Genomic DNA, 24,419 nt, shown 5'->3' on the forward strand with positions numbered 1-24,419 from the left:
TTAAAATACCTTGACTAGAACATGCCAGGTTTGTCACAGGGTCACCTGCTTAGGGACTTTTTTTGTTTTTTAACCTGTGTGTTCATCTGCTTATCACTGACTCACCTGTCATTGAAGATCTTGCCACCCTCTGCTGCCCTGCAATCCCCTGCTTCCCTTCACCTGTGCTTCCCCACCCACTTCCACACCTGGCCCCCTATTATCCTCATCACCCTCCCATTCATTTACAACCCATTCTCATTCACCCTCTGTCAGATTGTCATGCCACATGCCCAGCTCGCATCCTGTCAGTTTTTGCTCTGCCTAATTCTGCGATCACACCGCACTTGTTAGACGCGATGAAATCCCAAGAACGTGAGTAACTCGCTGCTTGATTATATCTGGATCATATTTGGACCACCGTGTCAATCGCACGTTTGGAGCGTTGAGGCCGTTAGGTAGCAGCCGGCGACTAGCTGCCTGCATCTCTACTCTGCTGTTGTGCTCAATGGGAATCAGACATATGGTAAACAAAAACATTTATTAACAAATTAATAAATGCAACAAACAAAACACAGGTGTGTGTGTGTGTGTGTGTGTGTGTGTGTGTGTGTGTGTGTGTGTGTGTGTGTGTGAGAGAGACAAAGAGAAGAGGTGGGGGCTTGGAACCCTGCAGAGAAGGTGTGAACATTTAAGTTACACAAAGCACCAGCAGCTTGAAATCTCAGTTCTCAGTTGTTATTCAGGTTATGACAAAGTTACAATTGTATCTAGCCGTTCATAAAGTCCTATAACATGTAGTAATGCCCAGTTGGTGATTAGTTACCAGTCCATGAGATGGGAGATGTTTTGCGTTGCTTGATGCCAGTGGCTTTTCAAGATTCCTGCACTAACGTTAGTTTCTCTGAAATTGATCACCTTGTTGAAAGTGTTGCAGGCTCTCTAAGAACAACACTTGACTCTGTTGCTCCTTTAAAAAAGAAGATAATAAAACAGAGGAAGTTAGCTCCGTGGTATAACTCACAAACCCGTGAATTAAAACAAATATCGCGAAAGTTGGAAAGTAAATGGCGCTCCACTAAACTGGAGGAATCTCACTTAGTTTGGCAAGAAAGTCTTAAAACCTATAGGAAGGACCTCCGTAATGCCAGAGCAGCCTATTACTCATCTTTAATAGAGGAGAATAAGAACAATCCTAGATTTCTTTTTAGCACTGTAGCCAGGCTGACAGAGAGCCACAGCTCTATTGAGCCATGTATTCCTATAACCCTCAGTAGTAACGACTTCATGACCTTCTTTAATGACAAAATTATAACTATTAGAGACAAAATCAACTCGCTTGGCACTATTTGTTCATCAAACCCAGGAACCTTACAAACTGTACGACCTGAAATATTCTTGGACTGCTTTTCTACAGTCGACCTTAACAAATTAACACCTACTATTTCAGCATCAAAACCTTCTACTTGTCTTCTAGACTCTATTCCAACTAGGTTACTTAAAGAAGTGTTACCTTTAATTAGCACTCCTGTATTAGATATGATTAACCTGTCTTTGTCAGCAGGTTATGTACCACAGTCTTTTAAAGTAGCTGTAATTAAACCTCTTCTTAAAAAGCCCAGTCTTGATCCTGAGGTACTAGCCAACTATAGACCTATATCTAACCTTCCTTTTCTCTCTAAGATCCTCGAGAAATTAGTTGCCAATCAGTTGTGCGACTTTTTACATAATAATGAGTTATTTGAGGATTTCCAGTCAGGATTTAGAGCAAATCATAGCACTGAGACAGCACTGGTGAAAATTACTAACGACCTTCTAATAGCTTCAGACAAAGGACTTGTCTCTGTACTTGTCTTACTAGATCTTAGTGCTGCCTTCGACACTATTGACCATCACATCCTGCTACACAGACTAGAGCATCTGATCGGCATTAAAGGAACCGCACTGAGCTGGTTTAAGTCATATCTATCAGATAGATCTCAGTTTGTACATGTTAATGACAAATCCTCCATGCACACTAAAGTTAGTCACGGAGTCCCACAGGGTTCTGTCCTTGGACCGATTCTTTTCACCTTATATATGCTTCCCTTAGGAATTATTATAAGGAAGCACTCCATACATTTTCATTGTTATGCTGATGATACACAATTATATTTGTCGATCAAACCAGAAGAAACCCATCAGTTAGATAAACTTCAAATGTGCATTAAGGAAATAAAAAGCTGGATGACCTGCAATTTCCTGATGTTAAACTCAGACAAAACTGAAATTATTGTACTTGGCCCCAAAGGCCTCCGAAACTCAATAGCTAAAGACATTGTTACTCTGGATGATGTTGTGTTGTCCTCCAGCACCACAGTAAGGAATCTGGGTGTTATTTTTGATCAGGATATGTCCTTCGATTCTCACATAAAACTAACGACAAGGACTGCATATTTTCACCTGCGTAATATTGCAAAAATTAGGAACATTGTGTCTCAGAAAGATGCAGAGAAACTTGTTCATGCATTTGTTACTTCTAGGCTGGACTATTGCAATTCCTTATTATCAGGCTGCTCCAATAAGTCTGTTAAGAGTCTCCAGTTAGTCCAAAATGCTGCAGCTCGTGTACTAACTAAAACAAATAGAAGAGAACATATTTCTCCTGTATTAGCTTCTCTGCACTGGCTACCTGTAAAATCTAGAATAGAATTTAAAATCCTTCTCCTTACGTACAAAGCTCTTATTGGTCAGGCTCCGTCGTATCTTAAAGAGCTCATAGTACCGTATCACCCAACTAGATCTCTGCGCTCTGAGAATGCAGGGCTACTCGTCGTTCCTAGAGTCTCCAAAAGTAGAATGGGAGGCAGAGCCTTCAGCTACCAAGCTCCTCTCCTGTGGAACCAACTCCCAAATGTTATTCGGGAGGCAGACACTGTCCCCTTATTTAAGAGTAAACTTAAAACTTTCCTTTTTGATAAAGCTTACAGCTAGGGCTTACGATGAGACTTTATTCTGCTTAATTATGCTGCTATAGGCCTAGTCTGCCGGGGGATAATACTTTTCCTGATACTCTGAGCTTCTCTCCTCTCTGTCTGAATCATTCATATCCCATCAATGCATGTTACTGATTCAGCTTCTTCCCCGGAGCTGTTTGTGCTTTGTCGTCTCGCAGGTATCTGCTGATCGTGGTGGTGCTTGCTGCCGTGGTCCTACATGACGCTTCCTGCTGCTATTGTCACTGTTACTCATATATACTATCACTAGTTTAATAAACTATAAAATTTGTAGCTGTATTGTAGCTGCTACTGCCACTACTCATCATTGATCATGTTTGCCACCATAATTATTATCATTTTCATATTCTGTCACCTTAGCTGTGCTTGTTTCTACTATTCTGTTGTATTAACTGCCTTAACATATACGTCATATTCACATTACTATAAATATTATAGTTACTGTTAGGCTTTGCTTGCATCTCTGGAAGTGTGTCTGTCTGTCTCTCCCTGTCCATCTGTGTGTCTTTTCTCTCTTTCTCTCTCCTTTTCTTCCTCCCCAACCGGTCAAGACAGATGGCCGTCCTCCACAGAGCTGGGTCTGTCTGACGTTCCTGCCTGTTATAGGGAAGGTTTTCGTTGCCACTGTACTCTACAGAGGAATTGTTGGGTCTATGTAAATCATAAATAAGTCATTGAGTGTGGTCTTTACCTACTCTGTAAAGTGTCCTGAGATAACTTTTGTTATGATTTGACACTATAAATAAAATTGAATTGAAATTGAATTGAATTGGCTGGTTGAAGAAAGGAAGCTTTGTGGTAGAAAGGTTCTTGTCTTATTGTTGCTCCTAGACAAAAGAGGAAACAGATCGCTCTTTGCTGTGCTCAGTTGAGGATAACCGGTTGGTGATCCTACGCCATAGGCCAGGTCCAGGGCCGAGGGGACAGCGAGCAGCTGGTCTCCTGGATCCGCAGGAGCGCGTCGAGTTGAGTGTGAGATCCGGAAGAAAGATCGGGAGGAAGAGGAGGTGCAGGTTGTGTGCTACACTTTATATAGGCCCTGGTGATGTCATCGCCATAGGTCAAGTAGGCCAATTAACAGTTTGGTGTCCCTTGAAGGATTCACACCTGAGTGTGACCAGTTGTGGGGGAAGGTTTCAGGGCAAAGGCAGCCAGGCTTTGGGCCTAGTCGTCCCCTTGGCCTGAGCAGGCCGAGGCCTTCTCATAATAAAACTGAAAGTTCACGTTAATCCAGAAATGAACAATCATCTTTGGGTGCCGGTTGCACCTACAACTGCAAAGGAAGCTCAGCTTCCCTTAAAATGTCACACAAAAAAAAGTGGTGAAATATGTACTGCTGTGTGTACATTTCATTAACTAAATACGCGCTAAAAAGCCTTCATCTTTTGTTCAGAATCAGCCACTTATCACGGTTAACCGGTGCAACTTCCTTCACCATTCATCCCCACAGCGCATCCTCGGACGCTCAGCTTCTATTGACTTCAGTGGGGAAGCATAGAGCGGGTTGTTCCACTGCAGCCAAACTACACGCTCATTGGATAAATGCTGGGCTTTGTCCCACCCATCGGTCGCTCAGCGTTTCTATGGGACAGTGGGCTAGCCCGGACACTCGGCCCGACGCAGCGGCAACTGCAGAGCTTCTCCCCCAGTCACGATCACTTACACTCATGCCTAGTTGGTACGACAAGGTCACAGATCATTTTCTGAAAAAAGGAACGAAGCGTATAATTTGCATATAAATAAACACATTTATGGTGTAGGCCGGAAAAAATGAGCTTCCCCTCCTTGAAAGACCAGCAGCTGCCACTGCTCCACACTCTCCCAGCACGCACACACTTGAGAAGACTTTGGCATCTCCCCTGTGCTTTTCGACCCCGCCGGGAGTGAGAAATGCTTTGCAGAAGCAACTGCGCAAAACACAACATTACAGATCTTTTATGTTATTATGAGAAATTTAAAATTATTTTCGGTGTATTATGAAACTGTGGCAGGTCAAATTAGACTGAGTCTAGGTAATTAGTTGGAAACAGGGAGATGACATTTTTGTTGCTAGAAACATAGCTCGCTTTTCAAATGCCCAAATGCTCTCTGAAATAGCACTCTGTAGTTCTTCAGCACCACGTCAACTTCAAATAAAGGCTGCTGGTGGCAGGAAGAACAACAGACTTTGCAGGTCTGTCCCAGAAACACAGAGGACATTGACAATTTGTTTGAACAAGTATAGGTAAATGAGGACATAAAACTCATACCCATTTCATCTGTTTTCAAACGGCTACAAAAATAACCATGGATGGATTTAAGCACAAGTGATGGTTCATTTTAATAACGTAGTGCAAGGCAGGACAGTTTTTAATGTATCTATATAGTGTACTATGATGAATCAGTTACAGTAAGTAGCAAATTAATGCTTTTTTTAAAAGGCAATTCTGAGAGTATTTAAAAAAGACAAGTATCCATTGTTATTTTTGCTGAACAGTAACTTCAGCATGCTGTTCCACTGCCTGGAAGATCCTGCAGCAAAAACGCCCAGCTCAGTCAAGCATGGAGCTCCATATACATGTATGTATTGATCATTTCAGTGGCCTATAGAATCCAACAACCTGAGGTATTGAATTAATTAGGAGTGTGCAAGGGGGAAAAGTACTGCATCAACATAATCATTGAAGAAACAATTATGTTAACAACTTTTTTACTGGGTGCACACTGACTCTGTATTTCAAAGATACTCTGCAAAGAGGCAGAGATGCGCTTCCACACTACCAACACATATATAATCAACGGCTCCAGTATGTTCTGAGGGTAGTTTCACAAAGGATTTTGGCATGCTCCGACTTGTCAAGTCGAACAAATGCAAGCAGTATTTTCGGTCACATTGCTTTTATGTATTCAGCACCAGTCCATCTACAATAATATCTAAGTAGTATTTAAGGTTTATACTTTTTAAAAAAAGGTAAATAAACAAGTTGTAAAAAAACAGTACTTTTAGAACTGTGATGGAATTGGGTGAAAAACATGACCCTACACAGTGATGAACCGTTTTGGTCACTCAAAGTGATTCTCTGAAGTCTGACAGGAACACTTTAATCTTTCTCATTGTTTTACACAATACATTTTCAGTCTATAAATGGTTACCTATTGTTTTGAGACAAACAGTTGGCAGTGGGAGGGGTAATGGCTCTTTTCACTTACTATGCGCAAAAACCTTGTTCACAGGTCAGCCCAGGTCAATGTCCCGTATCGTTTTTTACTTGTTTGTTATTTAAGCAGGAATATTAATATATTCCTAAAGTAACAGCCTTCTACTCATCGGGGTGGCACTTACAGAAACAAGTGCTATGTTAGTTTTCATCTTCACTTGACCTAGTCATTGTGTGTGTGTGTGTGTGTGTGTGTGTGTGTGTGTGTGTGTGTGTGTGTGTGTGTGTGTGTGTGAGGAGCTTAGCTGGAAGCTGGCTTCCAGCTAAGCTCCTCTCTCCTGCTCCATAACCAGCAAAAGGCTCTTTCTGCTGCCTCCCCCATCCTGCGAACTGCCGTCTTTCTCTCCCTCCCTGTCACCCCAATGGCTGTGAGCATCCTCCACACTGACTGGGCGGGGAATCCTCTACAGCCGACCTCAACTTGGAAGAGCCATGCCTGCCAACCTTTCCCCCTGCGGTCGTGCAAGAGATCCTGGTATTTGAAACTCTTTCTCTCAAACGCTTGCTCACAACCCTCTTCCCATGGGACAGTAAGTTTGATGAGGATGATCTTCTGCCTCAGGGTTGTCTGGACAACCAGGGGGAATTGCAGTCTTCCCCCCAGGTCTACCTTCATTTCCCATGATTAGGCCTTTTGCAACAGATTTGTTCTTGTTGTTACTGTGGTTGGTGGCTTTTGACCCGCTCTAACAAACTTAATTGATGGTTTTGCTCTCCCATGTGGTTGCCGTTTCTTGCGTCTCTCTTGCTCCAGGCTGTTAGCAAGTGTCATGAGCCATGTGTGCCATGGTACCCCTCTCCTCGCAAAGCTTGCACAATGGGTCCTCCCTCAAGCCCCATTTGTGCAAGTTTGTCTGAGTTGGGAGTGTGTCATACACCGACCTTGGCAAGAATGAGATGCGGAAAAGCTCCAATATCCACAGATCTCCCCATGTGATCTTCCTCTTGGGTAGGTCCCACTTGGTCCATGCTCCCTGGGACGCTAGCTCCACTGCCCTTGCCCTTCGTCCTTCCTCCTCCAGGTTCCGTACCTCCTCCTGGATCATGGCCCTTTTGTCCTTGGATCCTGCCTTCCGCCATTCCTTCCGCCATTGCCTGACATGGGAAGTTCCTAGACCCTGTCTTCCTGTGCATGGCGTTCCAATGATGTGACGTAGCTTCAATATGTTTTCAGCTTGTGCAACAGATGAGTCAGTTGCCCACTTGTGTCCTGATTTTGTGAGGATGCCTGCATGCCTGACTTGTTCATCCTTGGAGTCTCTGTATGTTATTAAGGCTCTGTACTTTGCTACCTTAAATTTCTCCACCACGGATGACAGAGGAAGTTGGAACTGCCCTGATCTTATGTAGAGGCCTACTGAAGTGAAGCTTGGAGGGATTCCCAGCCACCTTCGGAGGTTCTTGTTGATCTCCCTCTCCACTCAATTGATTTTAAAAATGGAAAGAAACTTCCTGGAGAGATAACCACAGCCAAACAACCCGAACAATGTTTGTAAAGAAGGATATATGTCAACAGAATGTAATGGATAATTCTCGCATCTCTCTCCTGTCTTTTTTGGGCAACCCAAAAAATACCTTAACAGTTTTTGTTTTCTCAGGGAGCAGATGAGATCTCTCCTTACTGAGAGTGTCTCCAGCTGTCGAGAGCACTCTTTCAGATGGTGTTGAGGAAGCCTGAACACAGAGGTAGGGGATGGAGGGCTGTGAGAGAAGAGGTAAACTGTCCTTCTTATTTCACCAAAGGACTGTGTCTTTTGAGGTGGGGATGGGACGGAGGCCTCTGATGGAGGGTTGGTGCAGTGCATTGCTGAATAAGGAGTCGCTTCAGTTCTCTGTCTTCTTCTGCAAAAAGTTCTTCTAGTGCAGAGACTCTTGGTTTCGGAAGCTGAAATATAAAATTTACTGTGTTACTGTAGTCAGTTTTATTGCTTGTTTGTTAGAACCCAGCATAGGTATCACACAAGTATGTCTAACTCACTAAATCATCCTCCTCCCCCGCCTCTTCATCCACTTCTGTATCCTGAGTCTGCTGCTCAGCACCAAGTCATCCTTCGCCGACTGCTGAGAGGGAGATTACCTCTTTAATTTTAAGTACATTAATACACTTATAATTAAAGAAAAAAACACCTTTTAAAATCAAATCAAATCAAATAGATCTTTATTTATATGGCGCTTTTCATACAGAAAAGTATCGCAAAGTGCCTTACAGAGATGTACAGAAAAAGAGAAACAAATAAAATCAGGAGAAGAAAGTTAAAAGAACCCAACCCTCCCACAATCATGCACAGAGACATACACAAATGTATATACGTTCATTCACACATTCACATAAACACACACAGCCACGCTGACACACAGACTCACACCTATGCAAACACTACCACCACTACCACGACCAGAGACAACTCCCAAACTGGCAGGCCCCCTGAGGAAACACTGGAGATTAAAAATGTTGCCTAAAACAGTAAAGGGTTAAAATATGGAGGCTAAAAACACGAGGGACTAAAACATAAAAGCATAAAAGCATAGAGGCTAAAAGCATAGAGGCTAAAACATGAGTAAGTAAGCACTGCACTCATTCTCAAAAAACTACTTTATAATGATTACTTCTCTCACTGCTGCCTCCATCACTTGTTCCCAGGCTTCATTCTTTGTCACCTTTCCCTTGAATCTAGGGTCCATGGCAGTAGTTCTCTTTGTTTGAGTGGCTCCCATCGGATCGCTGCCCTGCCTCATACTTCCCCCATGCCAACACAACTTACATTTGCACACACCACTCTTTATAACGTGGACGTGGCTGTGAACTTCACATACATATTTTATAACATTTGCACTAGCTATCCACTTCATTGCACATTTACACCTGTTTAACATATACATAATAAAGATAAATAAAGTTTTCTTGAATCTTACATCTAGCCTCCTCGAGAAACGCCATCACAAGTTTGTGGTTGTTAAGCAGGATACAGCAGAGGGCTTCAAACAAAGAGGATAGGAAAAATTGGAGCTTGGGATGAGACTGTTATTGCTGGGGATAGTGGCTGCCCTGAGGAGAGGAGTGGTCTATGACAAGCCTCTTCTTTCTGGAATATTTCCTGGTAGCGACGCCGATGGGTCTGATGTGGTCGACGGAGAAGGGGGGCTGGAGTGGAGGGCAAGGAAAAATTGTTGCAGAATGAAATGCGGGTGGTGGGAGCGAAAAGGTAGTGGGGGGTGCTGTGGGAACAGAAAAAAACATTGGGGTTATGGGGGAGCAGGGGTGAAAGTAGTTTTAATTTTTCTTCCGGTACTATCATATTGAACAATAGTGCGCAGATCAACTTTCTCATGAACACAGATGAGAAGGAAAGGAAAGAGCAATGGTCATGTGTGACTGCTGTCGGGGCCTACTCTACTGAGTAGATTAATGTTTCTGTTAAGGATAGGAAAGGTCAGCACAGACACTAGCAGCCAGAATGAGACATGAGAACAGCCTACAGCCTCAGAAACACTGACATGCACCAACCCGATGTCAAGTGGACCGGGTTGAATCCACTGCAGGTCTCCTGAAACTGTGCAAACTAGAAGACATCACTACTCTGATGGACGTTTTTCTCCTGACCGGTGTTTGGGTTTAACCCGTTAACTGGACACTTTCAGTCGAAAGAGTCTGTGGTTGCCATGGTGACGGCAGATGTTAATAACAGAAGTCGAATGGTAGCTGTCCTTGTGATTGCCTCTGTATTTACTTTTTTATTACAATGTTAAACATAATGTCACCTACCTGATCAGTCTTTATAGTTTTGTTTGAGTAAACGTGTCAGTGGAGTTTTGTTTGTTGCTTGTTGTTACAGTAAACAGAGGAGCGAGTTCTTCCTAATAATTTCTAATTCTAATTAATTTTCTAAATTATTCATTTGACTTTGAAACCTGCTTGTGTAAACACGTGTGTAGAATTTTATTAACCATTTAAAAAACTTTTTTTTTAGGAGATTCACTGTCATGCGTTGCGGGGAAATAAATAAAAGTCAAAAGAGATTGACCCCATACTCCACCAGACACGTAAATGTCACCCTGGTGTAGTAAAACAGATCTCAGAGTATCTCCTTTTTATACAGTTTATGAGTATCTCTCTTACGACATATTCCTGTTTTCTTCATCTGCAACCGCAGAGGCACTCTGAAAGTCTCCAGTTACGTAACACAGTCACTCGTTAAACCGAAACACCGGCAAGTCAGTCTGCTTTAAGTTTAAGTCTGAAATGATCTCTTGTCAATGTGAAAGTCTCAGACTTTGCAACAAACGTCTGTCGAGGGAAACACTGCACACATAAAAACAGAAGATTGAAATATCAACATATTTTTCTGGATATGTTGTTTTTTATTTGGGAGACTTTGCAACAAATGTCTGTCTGCTAAGACACTTTGGAAACCAGCTGCGCGTGTACCCCCTCCAAATCTTTTAGTGGTATGCCGTACCGGCCAGTAGCGACTTACTTTCACCCCTGTGGGGGAGGGAGGGATAGATTCAAGATTCAAGATTCAAGAAGCTTTATTTATCCCGAGGGAAATTATTGTGCAACAGTTTCGATACAAAGGCGGAAAAGGATCAGAGTAACAATAAGCATAAACATAAATCAAATCAAAATAAAGCTAACGTCAGATAAATCAAGCAATGAACCAAGTGTGACAGAGTGCAACAGACTCGTGGTTAAGCGTAGGTATATACAATATACAACAATACGCAGCATGCAGTTTAGCAGCAGATTGAAATAAAATAAGTACAAACTAGATAAGTGAGAAGGAGCGATAAGTTATAAGTGTTAAAAATGTTAAAAATGTAGCAGCATGTCCTACAGAACTAAATGACAGTATGGCACAGTGGAGTGTAGCAGCATTTCGTACTTAAGTAAGTTACAGTAAACCACAGTGAAATGTAGCAGCATGTCCTAAAGCACAGTAAGTGTATCAGCAGATAGTTACAGTAAACCATTAATAAATAAAAAAAGGGATGTAGTGGTGGTATAAAGTGACAGTGTCGTATAGCAGCATTACTTACTGAAGTAAGTGACAGTACAACTGAATAAAGTACAACTGAATAAAGTGGTGCAGTGATGGTATAAAGTGACAAAGTGACATTTTCAGGATACAGTGTCTCCACTGTTCCTTACCTGACTGAGGGGAGATGAATTATAAAGTTTGATGGCCACCGGAAGAAAAGACTTCCTCCGGCGTTCAGTATTACACCGTGGGAGAATGAGTCTATGGCTGAATGTGCTTCTGCTGGAGGTCAGCAGCTGGTGGAGAGGGTGAGCGTTATTGTCCAGGATGCTGTGCAGTTTAGACAGCATCCGCCTCTCAGACACCGCCACCAAAGAGTCCAGTTTGACCCCCAGGACGGAGCCAGCCTTCCTGATGATCTTACTGATCCTCTTTGCGTCTGCTGCCCTCAGTCTGCTGCCCCAGCACACAACAGCAAAGAAGATGGCACTGGCTACCACTGACTGACAGTTTTTGGTACTTCCGTATTGGATCAACAAGGAAGTTGTTGTGGTGGGGCTGGATGTTGACGAGGTCCATGTGGGCTGGATTAACAGGGAGGGTGAGGCCGGAGAGAGTGTTGGATGCAGGTGGAGAGAGAGACTGGGTAGATGGACTTAAGGAAAGTTGTTTTGCGGTCCTGTTTGGGTTGGGGGACGGGAATGTCAATTACGAGTGTGATGGCCCGCTGGTCGGAGATGAAGAGGTCGGTGCTGGAGATGTTGTGGATGTGGAGACCAGTGGAGCAAACCAGGTCTAAGGTGTGTCCATGGTGGGTGGGAAAGTTGATGTGTTGAGGGAAACTAGAGCAGTTGAGTAGGTCCAGAAAATCCATAGCATTTTTACAGTTCGGGGAGTCAATGTGGGAGTTGAAGTGCAGAGGACTAAAACAGAGTGAAATTCAATAGGAATGATGGGTTGGTTTGGGGGTGCGGTAGATGATTGAAATGATGAGAGGTTTAGGGCCAGGTACTTTAAAAGCCAGGTGTCCAAAGGATAGAGCAGCAGGGATGAAGAGTGGGCGGAGGTATTAATGGTCGACATCAACAATAACCCCTCCTCTGCCCTCAGAGCATGGGTTGTCCAGGTAAGAGTATCCACAGGGGTAGTTGGGTTAAGTACAAGGTAGTCCAAAGATTTTTGCCAAGTTTAATTAACATTTTAGATTTAACCTCAAAGCAATTTCAGTCAAAAGCAACTGGACTTGGATATTTGTCTAGGAAGGACCAGTCCCAGCCTGGTCAGATGCGTACATGAACTGATGAAGCCATTTGGATGAGAGGTGAAACGTCTTCCTAGACAAAAACCTAAGTCCAGTTGCTTTTGACTGAAAATTGCTTTGAGGTTAACGATGACCTGGACACATGAGAACATTCACAGGCTGATTTTAGACTCAAGTATCTGGGCTGAAAACACCTTCAGTGATGGGACTGGTGTGTTGGCGGAGATTTGTACTCTTTCTTTTCAGTTCTTATTTATGATCCATTTTATTTGGTACCAGTGAAAATGAATGGAAGACTTATGATGGATGATGGGATTTATGGCATTTTGCTCTGAAATGTAATGGCCTATGGAGATTTACATTTTTTCACAGCTGCAATGTGTCTGAAAAGACAAATACTGTGTCCTTAATCCTTGTTTTGTGTTGACCTTCTTTTTTTAAAAGTGAGATGTAAAGCATGACATGTTTCTATAGAAGAAGAAGCTTAGTTATGGGTTCTGATGCAGCATAACCAGCATGCTGCTCTAAGCAGCAATCCAGATGGAGGAATCGGTTTCACACCTCAACAGAAAAAAATCCCAGTGGCATTGCTGTAAGCAATACAAGTTGAAATGATTTTATGTCAGCCCAAAGCGTGGTATTATCCTCCTCAAAATAGATACAGTACAGATAAGACAGCAGGCATCTGCTGGAATGTCTGTGTGATAGTGAACTAGACGTTCTCAGCTACCAGGTGGTCATTATTTGATTTTACAGTACAATATACATGCAGTTGAAAGTACAGGAACTTTAGATGTAGAATGCCCTGGATTATATTTCATCAACTCCTCTGGCATGGCTATTAAAGTGGAGTTTTTACAAAATCCGTCAGTCCTTAAATCTACTTTATTAATATCCGTTGAATAGGATGAAAGACAGACATTCAATATCTTGTAAATTATTTATTCTGCAGCAGCTAGGGTCTTTGATATTCCATTGAGATAACTGTATAAAACAGAACCCTGTTAAGATGTGTAAAATATGCAGATTTTCCCTCACTGCCTCAGTTAAACAACAATTAACCATTTGAATAGTCAGACTCCTAACTTCGGCCTAGCTTACATTCCCACTCAATGATACCAATACATCAATGTCATGATCTAACTTAGCATGGAAAGAGTTTATAAGCAACACAAAGGCATTCGGCCCTGGTTAGTGCTTCCAAATAAACTGCCTGAAAATACCCAAAGCATTTAAAAAAAAAAAAGTGTTTACATCCATTCTCATACCTCCATCTTTATAATATGATCAGTTCATTCACACCCTGTCAGTATGTTGAACTGAGGATATTTATTGTTGTAAAACATGATTAAAACAAAAAGGGAAAAAAATCCAAAACAATAATCTACTAATATGTTCTCACCATAGACTGTATAAAAAAATGGACATAGCCTCTCCGCCGGTGCCCGTTATCCACCTCTGGGAGCCGCCATCTTGTCATCTCCTTTCCTCTTAACAAAAAAGGGCATTGATGACACATTAGCTCCATCGCCCAGGAGCTAGGCTAACAGAACACTTAGTTACTTACTTAAATGGTTACTAGATAGTAACTAGATAGTTACTAGATAAATGGGAGTGGGAATCACGTGTCTCCAGTGGAGAATACACCGGCTCGTTTATTTGAGTGCAGGCACTCCCGTATCTCTACCGAAGATTACACTGGCTATGATGGGAAATAAAGTTTGGAAAAAATATGCAAAAAGTGTTACATGTTTCAAGAGGTGCAACACAATAGATTGTAGAGGATTTGTATAACCTGGTGTCCTTTTCTAACATTCAGACTCTCAACAGTGTCAAAGAGATCCTTTCAAAACATAAAATTGAGATAAATAATTCTGTTTTCAAGAAATTTCTAGTGCTGTAGTTATAAAGATCAAAGATCAATAAAGATCAACAAACAGGATCAGCTTTTTCTCCATGGTTTATTTTTACAAAGCATTTTCTTCTGCAGACAAAAATATGTCCACCCCCGCTTCCCCACAAAGCCTAGAGTCTAGCAGGAATGACACCGAGCCAAATCGTGCCCAGTCTTTTAGAGGAAGAGACAGGACGCGCTAAGGCTTGGTTGGGTGACGTCTTTAGACCAAACAAAAACATGCCTCAGACATTACAATTCTGAACATTCTGAACCGCTCTCATCACAAGCTCTCTAACACAGAGTGCAGATGCCCACATATGTCATACCATCAAGAGTTAGTTATTTGCGTTATCCATTAAGAAGGTTAGACATAGGAGACACTGAACTGTGTCTGACCTGACAAAACTATGATTATGAATTACAAATATCCAAAATTCCCACAACAAGACGTATCCACTTCTTTTAATAACACCAGAGAAAGGTTCCTTATCTACAGATAAACGAAGGAATTTATATTCCAAGGAAGACTTTTCTGTTATAGAACCCACAGAATATTTTCATAACACAAGCCATAAAAATGCTTTTGTTTGTGTATCTGCCTCTAAGGTACTTCAGAGTTTACTAAGACGTGCTACTTTTTTGGACCAAATAGAATTTGAACAAGAAGCTTTGTCTGAACATTTTAAGTCTTTTCAAAACGGCAAATACTACAAGGACAGCAAGCTACTGGGACAGCAAAACACATGTATCAGTTTGGCATCCTCTGGGCACCTCTAGAAAACAGCAGTATTTTGGCTTGTTCTAAATTTACCTAGCATGTTCAGATCAAGTCTCACCTAGCTCTTCTAGGTAAAAGTGTGGATGTCAAGCAATATGGTTATGAAAAGTTTCTTGAGCCATTGATTAAAGATATAAGGTCTCTATAACAAGAGGGGATTTTAGTTGAAGTTCTAAGTACTATATTTTGTGTGTGTGCAGACAACCTTGGAGCACATGGTCTTGCAGGATTTCATGAAAGTTTCGTGAAAGTCTTCACAAATTTCTTTTTTTGAAGAGCTTAGGCACACAGCTTTACCAGCATTAATGGGACAAAAAGGGAATATGCACTGAGTAAGCATCTCCTTTTCTTTCATCCAATAACTGTATTTCCTCCGGATATTTTGCATGACCTTTTTGAAGGGGTCATCCCAATTTATCCTTATGTTTGAAAAGTCTGATCTCAAAAGGTTTCATAACATTTGATGCATTAAAGGACAGCACAACATCATCTCCTACAAGTATTCAGACAAAGTCTACAAACCACAAAGAAATTCCAAAAGCAAGCTTTGAAAAAGGAACTGTTGGCAGTAATGGACATGAGATGAGAATTGGACACTGCTGTGCTTGCTTCCTTTTGTAATTGGATGTAAAATACCAGAACAGGAGCTGGCATGGGAGATTTTAATGGACCTTAAGGAAATTGTGGACATTGTTGTGTCAAACAGTCTCTCAGAGGAAAGTTTGTTTTATCTATCTTGTAAACTTCTGGATTCAATTCAATTCAATTCAATTCAATTGAACTTGCAATTCGCAAGTTGCTGACCAATACCTTTCCGGACTTCAGATTAAGGCTGAAACACCACTTTATTGACCACTACCCACATCTCATTAGCTGCTATGCTCCTTTGGGGGAATTATGGACGATGAGGTTTGAAGCTAAGCATAGCTTCTTTAAAAAGGTGTTCCATGACACTCACAACTGGAAAAATGTGCTGCTCAGTCTTTCCTCGAAACACCAACAAATGATGGCAAATTATCTGGATAGTCACAATGTTTTCAAGCCAAAACTGTACATTGAAAAGGTGAAAGTGGTTAGAGTTTCAGAACTGGATCCATCACTAAAGTGTGAAATACAAAAGAAGCACCCGCATGGTACACAGTATGTGGAGGGCATGATTTTGTCTGCTGGGCAGTTCAGTGGCCTCCCAGAATTCCATAAGATTGTCACCATTCTTGTCAATACAGAGGAAGTGAAATTCATTTAGAAAAGACTCTCTTCCTGGTGCATTGAACATTTCAGGTCTTATGAGCTTGTTGAACACAGTGGTGCAGAATTTGTAAGCCTGGATCCAGATGAGCTGACGGATTACCACCCACTAGCAGCATACAAAGTTGATAGAAAGTTGATGATGACCGCAAGGACATTAATTTTCCATTAAAGCAACTCAAAATGGTAAGTTGTCTTGTACCAGCTGTTTACGTTTGCAGCCCTTTGTTATAGGTGTAAAATGTTTTCCAACCATGTTTGTCTGTTATCTCTTTTTCCTCCTCTTTTTTTCAGGCTTTGTTACTTCGGGTGGTTGTCTCCTCCAAAGAAGTCGGCAAATCCAGCTTCCTGAAATACCTGAATCTGTGGACCAACTGATTCATCTTCTGAAAGAGAGACTCAATCTTGAAGGTGATTTCACACTACAATTTGAGGATCCAGAGTTTGGAAATGCACTTTGCAATTTGATAGAAATGTCTGAATTACCAGCTGAGCGTGCAGTTCTGCATATAATGTGGAGCTATGATTCATCTCTACTTAACCAATCCAGTGACCGTTCCATTGGTTCAGTCTCCTCTCTGGATACAGCCAGTGTTCACTCTGAAGATTTCAGGTCTAGCTATAATGATTCCATCCAGAGCAATTTTAGGGCGCACTCACACTGTCCATCCGTACCGTGCCCCGTGCTTCAGGGTACTTGTCCCCCCGGCCCAGGTCCATTTGTGCTCACACCACCTGGGCCTCTGCGAATGCTTCTTGCTGCCTATACGTCATAACGCCGTAACACGTCACAAGCATTGACTGACGTCATTGCGATGCGTCGCTTTCTTTACAAATCTTTCCATAGACCTCAGAGTTTTTGTGCCTCTTGTCCAACTGTTTTTGAATATTTTCATCTGACCTCCGCATCACACCAAGGTAAACTTTTCGCTGCCATTGTTTTAAATGTCCACGCATGGTCCGTCCCTTTTTTTTCTATGTCCGAACAGGCGCACGTAAAATAACGTCAGAACCGCCGTAGGTCTCGTGCTCATGCTCGTACACATGCGCACGCGTACGCTCGTGCTCGTACATGTCCAAACGTGCTTTACAAAAGCCAACCTCTCCCAAACGGGCCGTGGCCAGCAAGCGTACTGCGGTTGCACTCAGACTGGTCAAAAAAAATAGACTTTAGCCGTGAAACGTGCTTGGGCACGGTACGGATGGACAGTGTGAGTGCGTCCTAAGGTGTGTTGCTGAGTGGCCCTCTCCATTTCCTGTTCCAAAGTTTTCATATGATGTTGAACTGAAATTGCGTAAGGGGAATGACAATTATGAAAAGTCAAAGAAGGGCCTTGATGTGACAAGTGACATTAAAATGGAAATTCTAGATAAAGTTGCCCATGTCAAGATTTGGTTCTGTCAGTGCCCTCCTCTCTCCCTTTTGTTTGAGTTTGTCTCCCTCTTCCTTTTTTTCCCTGCATGTGTCTCCCCTTTGTGTTTTGTTTGTCCAGGTCCGGTAGGCGTGTCCTCACCCAGCTGCAGCCTGTTACGCTGATCACCTGAGGACTATAAAGACCCTGAGCTGACAGGCATGCAGCGCTGGACTGTTGTTATCCTTCCCTTGGTAAACTCTTTGACGGATTGGCTCCCGTTTTCTTGTTCGTTGGTTTTGCGCTCCGTGTTGTTAGTATTTTGTTAATCTTTGTTGTCTCTGTTTTCTCCATAGTTTCCCGCGTTCCTGTTTCCTCGTTCTGTTCCCTGATCGTTTGTCATTTCCTCGTTCATGTTTCCCTCAACCGTCTAGTCCTCAGCGTTCCTGTTTACCCTGTCATTATTCACGTTTGTCTGTCGTTTTCATTAAATATTTGTTTGTACTTTTAACCCGTGTCCGTGTCTGCATTTGGGTCCAGTTTCCCAGTGTTATTTCCCCGCACCATTCATGACAGCCCAGGCAGTTTTTGAAATCAAAAGCTACCCCGAGAAAGACAAACTTGAATCAGTGGCCTCTTCGCTGGTTCTCAAATATCCGTGCCTAAAGCAGTCAGGTAGCATCACATGTTACGATGGATGTAAAACAAGTATATGTATATATAATATACATACTGGGAAATTACGGATCAAAGCAGCGACAGGTGGGCTGCAATGAGGTAGATGTGAATAGGAAAAGAAAAGGGGGAGATGAAGTTGAAAGTCCGTTCACCCTAAAAAAGGCCAAGCGTGGATAGGTCAACCATGTTTAGATTATCCAGAACACCATGATTATTCTACTCTTGAAGACGAAAGAGCTCTTGTTGAAGAAATGAAGAAGAGAAGAAAGAACATGGAAGTGATCCAGCACAAGATTGAACTGACAGTTTCCCTTAGACGGAGAGAGGTAGTAGAGGGGCAGCCAGTGGTATCAGAGGTCCAGGAGAAATGTAGACCATAACACAAGGCACATATTTAAATATGATTCTATGTAAAACATCATAAATAATATTAATTTCAGTGCACAAAGTTTGGGAACTACTGCCATAGGCTACAATCCAATCCAAGTCCGGCCTATATAGGCCTATATCTGTCAAACCCTAACCACACACAGTAGTTTCCCTCCTCTTCCAAGCAAGTCTGTCTGTCTGATGTGAATATTTTTTATTCTGAAAGAGTGCAGAATGAATAGCACCCCATTTATGATGAACATTTCACTTGAGTCCTTCAGAAGGTCCCCATAAACCTGTTAGCCGGGAGAGGGAAGAAGACATCCCTTGTCCCTGGTCTCTTCAACTTTAGAAATCAGAGCAACTTCCCTGCTCACTGAACAACTGCTTTTTAAGAGAGCGCCGTGCTATATGGAGATGATCTTCATGATTGAGATCAAAGTTGTGCACTCCCCGGCATCCAGACCTGTTAGCGACTTTTACAGTCACAATCCATCCTTGATGCATTCCGGGTGTATTTACACCTGTAATTTTCATGTGGTCAAGCAGTATGCAATTGCCATCCATTTTAATAATGTCAGTAAATGGGGTCTCTATCTCTCTGCATTCTCTATATAAACCCTAAAGTCCCTGTGAAACGGAACTCGGAGTGTCTTAAGCTTCTGTACTGTAAGGTATTGCATAGTGAAACAGAATATTTCAATTGTGTACAGTAAAGAGAGGGATTTAAATCAAATCATGTGCATTTGAGTGGCTTTATAAAAAGTGGGTGGGCTTAGAGTTTAGCAGAGTGCGGAGCTACAGAGCAGTAGTCTGTTGGCTTAGCAGCAAGACAACACACAGGACATGCAGGACACAGGACACACAGACGTGTCAGATTTGCAAAGAAGTATGCATGCACCGCCCGCCCTCAGCCACACAGATTCAGCCGAAAGCCTCCCTAAAATAGACCTCAGCCATGTTGTTTTGTAAAATGTTGGTTAGACTGTAACCCTGATTCTATGAATGTTAGGTGTATGACCACCAGTCGGCCCACAAAAGTGCGAATTTATATGAGTGCTGTGGGTTGAATTTGATTGGGTTAATTTCTGTAAACGCCTGTGAATTCAGGAGGAGTCATCGGACATCAGAAACCTGGAAAAAAACAGGAAGAGAAGAGACTGGGATTGACATATTTGGCATATATCAAGTGATACTGTAAATAAACAATTAACACAGGCACACTGGATTAGAACTAGGAAAATGTGTTATTAATTTCACTGGGACTTTTAAAGTTAGCACTATATATCTGCTATACACTAGGTCAGCAGTGTGAATCTCAACTCTGTTTAACTCAACACAAAATATGATTGATTCACAGTGCCTTAACAATAATAACAATTATTCAATTCATATTGTAGTGAAATATGCGGCCTCCGCATATGACTCTGCTGCTGGCTGCCTTTCAACTAATACCACTTTACCTTCCCCTACTCCTCCTCATTAGAGACACCTTGACTGCCCCTCACCACCTCACTTCACACCTACCTATTCCACCCCTCCCCCATGCTCTACATCATGTCCTTCACAACCTGATGACTTCAGCCCTCCACCAGCGGACACCTCTACAGTGTCCTTCACGCCTGACCTGGTGAGAAGACAGTTGACAAGACTCCACTCTGGCAAAGCTGCAGGCCCCCATGGCATATTTCCCAGGGTGCTGAAAGCCTGTGCCCCCCAGCTGTGTGGAGTACTGAGTCAAGTCTTCAGTCTGAGCCTGCACCTCCAGAGAGTTCCTGTGGAAGGGATAGTGGAAGGGAAGTTCCTGTGTCAAAGATGCCGCATCCCAGTGGCCCTCAGAATTACAGACTGGTGGCCCTGACGTCCTTCATCATGAAGACCATGGAGAGACTCTTCCTGGCGCAGCTAAGGCCTATGGTCAGGCCCTTCTCTGATCCACTACAGTTCGCCTACCAGCCCAGCTCGGCAGTTGAGGAATATAATAAACGTGATAATAAATAATAAAGAAATATATATTATAATAAAATAAATAATAAAATAATAAACGTTATAGAAAATACGAAGAACCAGCAATTTTCACATTTCACATTTTATTATTAAACACTCCATGAATGATATTTTTCAACAGCTGAAATAAAGTTTGAACCGTCTCCTCTCCCCTCTCCCTCATCCCCTTCTGTTGGCGACCACAGCCCTAACGCTCTCGGACTCTGGTCGCTATGTTAACGTTTAAACATGCCTTCAAAATAAGATACAGATACGCCACAAAAAATGGATATAAAGGGCATGAACATTTTAACTCACCACAACGCCAAATCAATAAAAGCCCTGAGATTGTTTCTCTGCAATGAGATAGTCCCATCTTGGGGTAATGGGAGAGACTGAGACCCGAAGTGTGTTGCTCATCTCCAGTCTACTCCGTTGTTTTGTTTTGGTTGCTTTCACAGCAGAAAACCCTGCTTCACACAGATAGGATGTTGGAAATGGCAACAGGGTTTTAAGTGCTGTGGTGGCAATCTCCGGGTATTCTGCCATGACTTTAATCCAAAACATCAGCAGAGTTGTTGTCTCGAAAATATTTTTAAAGCCGCTGTTGTTTGCGATCTCCAGTTATCTTCTTCTTGCACAGACATGCTGGATTCACCTGGTTTGTTGATAAATGGGTCGCTGATCCATCCCTTGCCAGTTCAAGGGTCCTTTATGGTTGGGAAGTAGCGCTCGAACTCTTTTAAAAGCAAAAACAGGTGATCGTGCACCAGCTGTGAGAATGAAGGCTCAGGCTCAGTCTCACCCAAAATCCCCGCTAATGTTTGAAACATGTCCAATATGCCTCTGTACACGCGCCATCCCCACAAATCCAGTTTGGCTTTAAATGCAGCTACTTTATCTGCCAACTTGAAGAACGTTATCATTTTCTCCTGAAGTGACAGATTTAATTCATTGAGCAGACTGAATATGTCGCACAAGTATGCCAGTTTTGCGACCCATTCCTCGTCACTGAAATGTGCTGCCAACGGTGACTTGAGAGAAGTGAGAGAAATCTTTGCAGCGGCTCTTGTAATTCAAACACTCTGGCCAGCAATTTCCCTCTGGATAACATTCTTATTTCTGTGTATAAGGGGGCCGTGTGTGCGCCGCGTCCATCTCCTCACAAAGCTGCTCAAAAAGGCGTGAGTTAAGGGCATGTGCTTTAATGTGGTTAATAACTTTAACGACATCATTCCAAACGCTGTTCAATTCCGTTGCCATTTTTCAGCTTGCAAGCATTTCCCTGTGAATGATACAATGCGTAGATTCACACTCAGGTGCAACCTCCTTAATCCGAGCAGTTAAAACAGACAGCCGTCCGGTCATGGCAGCAGCCCCGTCTGTGCATATGCCGACACAAAAGGACCATTTAAGTTTTCCTAATATATAACCATCCAGCGACTTGAACAGTTCTGTGGCTGTGGCGTTGGTTGGCAACGATAGTGCACACAACACGTCCTCATGTACATCCTCCTGATAAAGATATCGCACATAAACAAGTAGTATTGCCTTATTGTCAACATCTGTAGATTCGTCTACCTGGAGTGCGTACCACGGGGATGTATTAATCCACTCCAACAATTGTTTCTCAATGTCTTCGGCTATTTCCTCAATGCACCGAGTCACAGTGCTAGCCGACAAAGGTACTCCGGTCATTTTTCAAAATAAAAGATTGTTCAGACTCTTATGAATACAACAGAAATAATTAATTATTTCTTTGGTGGCCCGGGGGTTGGGGACCACTGTTTTGGAGGACTGTATATTGGGACGGAAATCGTCTCCGCTGTACTGATATTTGATGTGTTTGCACACAGGTATGTGAGCTCTCTTTTTGTGTATTTATTTTAATGTATTTTTATTTTATTTTATTTCTTTAATGAGCACTTTGATGCCCTTGTTTTAACTGTTCATAAAAAAAGAGAAACCTTGCCACCTAAGGGGAGAAAAACTTTTGTGGAGACTTTTTCAATTTGACTGTACATCAATGTATCACAATGTATAAATGTTTACTTTTAATGACAGTGTCAGTAGCATGCTCTTTGAGTCGGTGATTTGCCCTACTGGGGAGAGGACTGTTTATTGGGATGGATATCGTGTTCGCTGTACTGATATTTGATGTGTTTGCACCCAGAATAAAGACCCCTTCAGGCTGGCCAGGCAGCAGTTGTCTCCAACTCGTCATTGTACACAATGCAGAATTAGCCAAAGCAAGTTAAGGCCGGCTACATATATATAGTTATATAATTTATTTTCTGTTTTTCTTATGCTGTCTGTATAATATTTGTAGTTTTGTAATGAAAAGTATTTCCCCCTGGGATTATTAAAGTATTTCTGATTCTGATAGAGTTCACACCTGTCGTCAGCTCCTCCCCTCACCCTATGATAGTGCTGCCCTGCTAATGAGAACTGTATTTTGAAACCTGGATTAATGATGAACTAACTGTGTCACTCTTTTCAGGTTTATCCCAGAATTAAAAAAAAAAGAAACAGCCCGAATCATTAACTTAATTTATTCCACTGTGTTTTCTAAGAGCATTTGCCCTGTGCTCTTCCCTTTTGCATTTTCAAGTGCTCAACCATTAAAAGTCTATGCCTGCTTTCCTGTGTGTCAATGTAACATATTCCTAAGGGCAGCTGCCAATGACGGTGGATTTGGCGGTGTAGCCGTCATTATAAATAATCTCAAAATTGCCCCGCACCTGTCAGCCGGATTCACAACTTTCCCCAGGGGGATAATGATAGCCTTGCAAACTGATAAATGTGCAGGTGAAATCAGGCCCGCCAGCTCACCCAGGCTGGTTTATTCTGGGAGCTGCAAATGAGCCTGGGAGGGGGCTTTGAAAGAGCTCAGGTGGATGAATAAGGAGAGAATTCTGAATAACCTTGGGCCTCATGTACTAAGAATTGCGTGGCTTTCTTACTAAAACATGGCGTACGCTAGAATCCAGAAACTGGCGTAAGCACAAAAAAATTCAGATGTATCAATGTGTGCGTACGCATGGATCCAAGCACTTTTCCTTTGTACATCCCAATCAACGTGGAATTGAGCGCACATGCAGAAGTGCTAAACTCCTCCCTGTCCACGCCCCCATTTAAATATGCAAATCAATGTAAATAGGGCCTGCACCGGGGATTCCCTCTCTGCACTATCAGATTTAAACGATGAGTAAAGGTAAGAAGCGCAACTTCAACGAGTCTAAGCTCGAAATTGTATTAAATGAAGTGGAGACCGAAGAGCGGTTTTATTTGGTAGCCTCTCTTCGGGGATAACACAAAGAAAAAGACATTTCTGGGGAGTGTGTGTGTGAGGCAGTGAACGCTGTTGGGTCGGAGCAGCGCACACCCACTGAAATAAAAAAAAAAATGGTCCGACGTGAAGCGGAGGATTTCGGCCCACCGCCGAAGTATCACCGCAACGGGCAGGGGGGACATGAGGGGAGGAACTGACCCCCTTTGACCAGAGAGTGGCGGCTATTGTGGAGGGAACAGCTCTAAGCGGAGTTTTGGGGGGCCATGAAGGCGACACAGATCATCCTCAAGGTAAATGTGTTAAACTCAGAAATGTCATTATACTAGGCTGCTCACATTACACATGCTCGTGCGTTAAGTTGCCAGGATATAAACACATTGACTCATGTTTAATTACTTCATTTTTTT

The sequence above is a fragment of the Echiichthys vipera genome, assembly GCF_963691815.1.
Source record: "Echiichthys vipera genome assembly, chromosome: 12".
Lineage (NCBI taxonomy): Eukaryota > Metazoa > Chordata > Actinopteri > Perciformes > Trachinidae > Echiichthys > Echiichthys vipera.